We start from the raw sequence: 7,359 nt of genomic DNA, 5'->3' as shown, positions 1-7,359 counted from the left end.
AAAAAAAAAAAAAAAAAACCAAAAATACAGATGAAGCGCCATCACATAGAGCACACCCGCAGAGCACAGGGCATCTCAGCTGTGGACATTGGAACACCAACCCCAGAACCTTCTCACATGGGCATCTCCCCAGTCAGGGCCTGTCACAGGACACTGTCCTACTCACCCACCCCTCTTTCTTCCTGCTTAATTCGAATAGAGCAAAGGCATAATAGAGAGAAGTAGTCACGTGACCAACAACAGGACCAGCTGCACAGGCTGGAACCACTTATAAGCAAAAATAATGTTTAGAAATATCAGAGTCTCCTTAAAGAACTGAGATAGTGTTAGAGACCCCACAGAATGCTGGGAAAGCAGGGGAACATGATGTGGGTGTGGCATGTCCCTCAGGATCAGGTCACCCCATCAAGGGGTCACCCCAAGGTAGCCAGTCGCTCTGTGTTGTAGCAGACTTTCTTCTCAGTTTCTTCAAAGTCTCTGCTTGCTTTTGCTTTCCTTTGCAATTTTTTTCTTGGTTCTTTCATTGCCTGGTTTCAAAAATTCACTGAGGGTTAGTTCTTCAACCTGTGTCTTAAAAGTGAAAAACACACGCTCTTTTTGTTGTTGTTGCTTTTTATGTGGTTTTTATTGGGCTACCAGCTTTCCAGCTTCTTGAAGCAGAAAATCACTGAGCCAAAGCAGGCTAATTCTCAGTAGGGCAGCAGATAAACCCAGCCTCTACTGTCCGATCTGGGTGTAGGTGCAGTTCTCTGGGAATGCAGGTATGTGGTGGTCCTTGAGATGAAGCTGCCAGGCCTTTGTCGTCATTGTCAAGCATGCTATTCAAATCTCACAGGCAGAGAGTCATGCTACAAAGCATGTATGGAGTACCTTGCCCACCTAAACTTGCCTGACGCCTTCTGGGACTGATTTTTAACACTAAGAACTGTTGCTGTACATTTTCCTCTTAGACTTGCCTTATCTGTGTCCCAAAGATGCTAGTAAATTTTGCTTTCATTTTTATTTCGTTTAGGAAGTTCAAACTTCCTCCCTGACTGCTTCCACAGCCAGTGATCATGGTTGTGTGACTTCTCTTGTTCTTAATTTATGGCTTCACTTTAGTATAATCTGATAAGACAGAATAAATGATTTTAGTTCTTTTTTTTATTTGTTAAGACTCACTTCTGGTCTAGAATGTGGCATATATATTTATGGACGGTTCTGTGGCTTGTTTGGAAGAATGCGCATTTTGTTGCTATTGACTGGCTTATGCTGTTGCTGTCCAGCAGCAATGTTAAAGCAGTGGGCTACCTGGAATATGAAGTTAGAAAGAGATAAGAGGAGATAGGAAGAGATAAGATGGCCAACATTATACCTACCCACGAGAAGGTACCTTAAAACATTAGACAGGAGCCTTAATCACTCCGACATCTTGAACCTTTAATGCACATCCTTTGTTCCCCCAACAGGTATAATACCTGAGGTAAAACCACTCCCCCCAAGTACGTCAGCATTACAGTCCAATCAGCGACTTCCTTTTTTCTCTGTGGAGGTGGAGCTTCCGAATGTAACTGGAACCAGGTTGGAGGCGTGGCAAATAGCAGGAGATGGGCAGAGAGGTGTGGCTATGAGAGGCAGGCCAAACTATACTTTACAGACATTAGAAAAGCTCCTGTTCATCTATAAAATGGTTTAGATTCTTTGACTCTCAGTTTATTGGCAGCTGAGCCCCGGAGGCATGCTTCTTCGAGAGAACGGGTGATTGGGTCTAGGTTTTAATCTAGTTGGTCAGTCTGGATTTTGTGAGTTGAGGCCATTTCCATTTTAGGGTACGTCTGAGATACACTGGCTAACCCCTGCTATTTCACTGGTTGAATTTCTAGTTGGTCAGAATGTTTACCTTCTTTCCTTTCCCTTTATTAATATTAAACGTTTTCCGGTTTATGGTATCAGTCATGATAGGTTTTCTTCTATCTCTCCTTTATTCATCTCTTCCTCTCATGAAGTTTACTCTTCTCTATTTTTCGGCGACTACGATTGTCTTCATTGCACGCTGGGTATAGTATTGGAGTATTGCTTTTAGATTTTCTGCCGCATTGGCATTGTGGCCATGAGATGCCTTGGTTTGTGTATTCCTTCAGATATCCTGATTTTCCCTCAGTTTGGAAGATACCATTGCTACACACAGCAATCTCAGTTGCCAAGTCTTTGCCTGTGGGTCTTGGAATTTTTCCTTCTTTGTCTTTCAATGGGTTGGATTCCCGAGGTCACAGATAGTTTCTACCATGACTTTTGAAGTCTTCATTTAACAGTTGACCTCTCTTGGTATCTTTGAGACAGTATCATGCTGACTTAGAGCACCCCTGTTGCCTTCCCTTTTTTGTTTCCTGTGTTTGTATGTTGTGGTTTGAGTGTCTGTTGTTGTGGATGTCCTTTGGCTTAACTCGGAGATTTTCCTATGAGCAGCCATCTCTTGAGGGCACAGTTCCCTGGTACTGCTTGGAGAGATAAAACAAGCTACTGTAACCAGAAAAAGCTCAAGTTGTAAAAGGCACAGGAAAATACTTAGATCAATTAAGGCCTGCTAATACACAATCATCATAATATACAAGATGGCAAAGGTAGTGTAGGGTGTCCTATAAAGTCAAAAATTATTAGGCTGGAGATAGCTCAGCAGTTAAGAGCATGAATTGCTTTTGCAGAGGACCTGAGTTCAGTCCCCAAGCACCATATCGGATGGCTCAAAACCACCTGGAACTCTAGCTCCAAAGGGATCTGATGCCTGTGGCCTCAGTGGGCACCTCTGGCCTCAGTGGGCACCTCTGGCTTCAGTGGGCACCTCTGGCCTCAGTGGGCACCTCTGGCCTCAGTGGACACCTCTGGCCTCAGTGGGCACCTCTGGCCTCAGTGGGCACCTCTGGCCTCAGTGGGCACCTCTGGCCTCAGTGGGCACCTGCACTCCTGTGCATACGCCCCTCCCCCAATATCTGGAAGGCAAAATAAAGTAAGTATTTTTAAAAGGTTAACATTTATTTATGGTAAATGTGGGAAGAAGAAGTAGAAGGGATAAATGAAATGTGTTCCAGGGGAGCAAGGCTAAATAAATGAAAAGAAGAGAGGTATAGAGGAATGTGATGGAGTAGGAGACAAAAGAGCAAGAAAGTCAGGTGTGGTGGTGTACAGCTTGATCCTAGTACTGGAGAAGCAGAGGCAGGTAGAGCCCTGTGAGATCCAGGCCAGCCTAGGCTACAAAAACAAGTTCCAGGCCAATCAGGTCTACATAGTGCCTTAAAAATAATAATAATAATAATAAAAATGAAACCAAATAATTAAATCTCAAAAAAAAGCTTCAAAACAAAACGGTCAGATAAATTTAAAGAAAGTATATAATACAAACGAGATTTTTGTTAACATTAATTTTAATATAGATGTACATAGTAAATTAATACAGTGGCTGATTTTTGTTTTTCTGTTTTTTGAGACAGGGTTTCTCTGTATAGCCCTGACTGTCCTGGAACTCACTCTGTAGAACAGGCTGACCTCGAACTCAGAAATCTGCCTGCCTCTGCCTCCCAAGTGCTGAGATTAAAGGTGTGTGCCACCACCGCCTGGCTGCTTTTCTTTATTCTAGCTAGTTCTCCAATAATAACACAGAGAGACCAAAAATTACTTAAGGCTTTACCATGATAACCTGGGCAGTATTGATCTACTTTAAATCTCTAATCTAATATTTCTACCTCCCAGTCAAAATCCCCATAATAGGAAGGCCCATTTAGGGCCGTCCATGCTCCAATTGAACACTCAAGAGGTCTTCCCGACCCCTTCCTTGGGGCTCTGTCTTTCTTCCTCTTTTTTCTCTCTCCTTCCCGAGGCTGGTGGAAGTTCTGCCCTATTCTCTCTTTTGCCCAGCCATTGGCTGATCAGCTTTTATTGACAAAATAGAGAACAAATGGTAAGCATTGTTTATATAAACTCAAGACAGGAGATTCTTGATCTAAGTGTTACAATGCTATGTCCAGATTGATACAAGCTATGAGGGCAGAGAAACCAGCATTTGAATAGCACAAGGATAAACTTCACATAGAGTGCAAAAACATTATGCCTACAAGATAACCTACAAGGTAACTGGCGTTCATGGTGCTACCAGAGAAGAAAGGTGACCATCAAAATCACCCAGCTACAAACCCTGAAACCTACAATGGCGGTCTGCCTGGGAGGAATAAATACATAGCGTAGTAATAAAGTCACAAACATTATGGAAGTGGCCAATCACTTTCTGATTGGATTTAAAGCCCATTCTATGAGATGGAACCATACTTGACACTGCTAAGGTGTCCAAGAACAACCCGAGACTAGATAGGTCTTGGACTTTGAAGAAAACTGAATACTATTTTTCTGCTAAAGCAACTAAGTGACTCCTAACAATATACCTCTATATTCCTATCAGAGAAACTTGTTCCTGCAGCAGACAGATATCAACACAGAGACCCTGTGCTGAATAAGAATGGCTCCCACAGGCTCATAAGTCTGAATGCTTGGTTACCAGGGAGTGGCACTATTGGAAAGGATTAAAGAGTGCGGCCTGGTTGGTGGAAGGGTACCACTGGAGGAGAGGAAGGGGCTGTGAGGTTTCAAGAGGCTACCAGAGGCTTTCCCTCCTGCTGCCTGTGGATCTGGATTCAGAATCTCTGATGCTTCTCCAGCACCATGGCTACCTGTTGCCAAGCTTCCTACCATGATGATGACAATGGCCTAACCTTCTAAAGCTGTAAGAAAGCCCCAAATCGAGCATTCCCTTCAGAAGAGTTTCTTTGGTCATGGTTTCTCTTCATAGAAATAGAATAATAGAGCTAAGACAGACTCACAACTGAACAATGTGCAGAGAGTGGGGGGAACTTTGGAACACTCAGTCCTTAAAGGGACAACTTTAACAAACCTTTCCTTCAAGGCTCAGGGTCTGTGTAGAAGAGGAGACAGAGAGATTACAAGAGCAGAAGTGACAGATGACTCCAAGGAAAAGATGCACATATGAACTCGCAGAGACTGTGGCAGCATGCACAAACCTTCGCAGGTTCAAGATGTATGTGGCTCCAGCAGTGAGTAGGGAAAGTGGACATGGAGTTCCACCCCAAACAAGATGTTATTTGCAACTGATAACTGAGAGGCCAGTTCTCAGGTTCAGACTCCATCTTAGAGAACCTGACCTAAGTAAGGTGTTAATTAACTAACAAGCCAGCACACAGCACCAGTTTCTAGGTTACTCCCCAACAAACTTGCACCTCCAGGTTACACGCCTGCCCCTGGCATGTCACTTCCTAACAACCACCAATCAGGAGGAAAGCAGAAGTTAAGTTTATGGTTTGGCGTCCAGCACCAGCCAATTATGGTAAAGGGCAACAACATTCTGTAATTCACCCTCTCCCCTAAGCTGATCAGATGTGTGCCAGTCTAGAAACTCCCTAGTTTGCTTGCCATTTCCTATAAAACCTTGTCCAGTGGAAAACACAGGGCTTCACCCTTCTGTGCTGCTGCACCAGAGATGGCAGAATGGCTCAAGCTGGAGCTCATAATAAAGACCCTCATGTAACTGCATCAGAATCGGCTCCTTGGTGGTCTTTGAGGTTCATGAAATGGATACAACAATAACCTCTGGCAAAGGGAAAATCAGTTGCAGTGGCTATTCTTGCTTGTCAACTTGACCACATCTAGAATTAATTAAAACTCAAGTAGGTGGGTACACCTGTGAGAGGTTTTTCTTAAATCATTTGAAGTGGGAAGGTCCACCCTAAATTCTGGTCTTTTGAGGCAGGAAGATCCACCTTAAATCTGGTCCACATCTATGTCAAAAGCATGGGAGGAGAAAGCTTGTATTCTTTGCTTGTTTGCCTTTGCTGTGGCTGACCGGTCCATTCCTTCACTGGCATTAGACTCTAGTTCTTTAGCAGTCTGAGACAGCCAGCCTTGCTGACCCAATAACTACTGGATTTTTAGATTTTCTTTTTTCTTTTTTTTTTTAATTAGGTAATTTTTTTTATTTGCATGTCATATGATGACTTTCCCACTTTCCCCTCCAAAAAAAAGAAAAAAAAAAAACTCTGTTCCCTCCCCTCTGCCCCTGCTCACCAACCCACACTCTCCTGCTTCCATGGTCCTGGCATTCCCCTACACTGGGGCATAGAACCTTCACAGGGCCAAGGGCCTCTCCTGTCCTTGATGACCGACTTGGCCATTCTCTGCTATACATATGCTGCTGGAGCCATGAGTCCCTCCATGTGTACTCTTTGGTTGGTGGTTTAGTCCCTGGGAGCTCTGAGGGCACTGGTTAGTTCATATTGTTGTTCGTCCTAAGGGCTTTTGGATTTTCTGTTGGTAGACTGTGATCGTTGGGCTACCCGATCCACTATAAAGACTATAAAGACTCAAATCGGTCTCAGATATGAGACTATATTACCCGTTTTGTTCCTCTGGAGAACCCTGATTAATATATCAGCTTTTTCCAATAGAATCTCTCTGGGCATATCAATCACACTCCAGCACAGACCCGTGCCTCAGAGTAGCTGGCCAGCACAATATGAACTCAAAGATATTTCTGTGGACTTTCAGTTTCATGTTGCTGTGCTTTGCAATTTTTTTTTTTTTGTCTTATAGGTTTTTGCTTGTTTTGATTTTAATTTTTGTGTCTTTATGGATTTTTATGTGTTTTTTGATTTTTTGATTTTTATTTTTTGAAGGAGAGAGAAAGAACATAAAGTTAGGTGGAAAGGAACCTGGGGAGGGCCTTGGAGGAGCTGGGGGGGGGAGGGAAAATGATCAAAAAGCATGAAAAAAATAATAATAAAAAAGTAAGGCCACCAAAATGCTACTAAAAGTATAGTGGAATAAAAACTGAATAAAGTAAGGAATAAAATAAATAGAAGAAGGAATAAAAAGAAGTAAAGATTATTGCCCTATTATGAAAACCAAACTAATCAGATCAATGTACTAAGAGATAAAAACTTATAATTTTAAAAATAGGATAAACTAAGCACATTTGTAAAATACCGTAGAGAGAGAAGATGAGGAAGCACAGAGGGCCGAGCGGGAGAAATAAAGACGGAATGTTGGGACAGGTCTTCTGGGTCTTGGAATACTGGAGACCGACAGGCATAGGCCCTGGGGAAGATGGGTGTCAGGTGACCTGTCTGACCTGTGACCCCGCCTCTTCTGTGGTTTACCCTGCTGTGGAGCATAGTGGACAAACGTCTGGTGTTGCCCTGAGCTGTCCTCTCTTCGGAATCTTCCTGTATCTGAGTAACAAGTTGAAGGAAGCCGACCCACAGCTTCACTTCATCCCGTGGGAGCTCCACGAACGGGAACTTGAGGTCCTGCAAGTAAATGGGT

The sequence above is a fragment of the Mastomys coucha genome, unplaced genomic scaffold (genome assembly GCF_008632895.1).
Source record: "Mastomys coucha isolate ucsf_1 unplaced genomic scaffold, UCSF_Mcou_1 pScaffold11, whole genome shotgun sequence".
Lineage (NCBI taxonomy): Eukaryota > Metazoa > Chordata > Mammalia > Rodentia > Muridae > Mastomys > Mastomys coucha.
The sequence above is the reverse complement of the archived record's forward strand: the minus strand, read 5'-3'. Positions refer to the sequence as shown.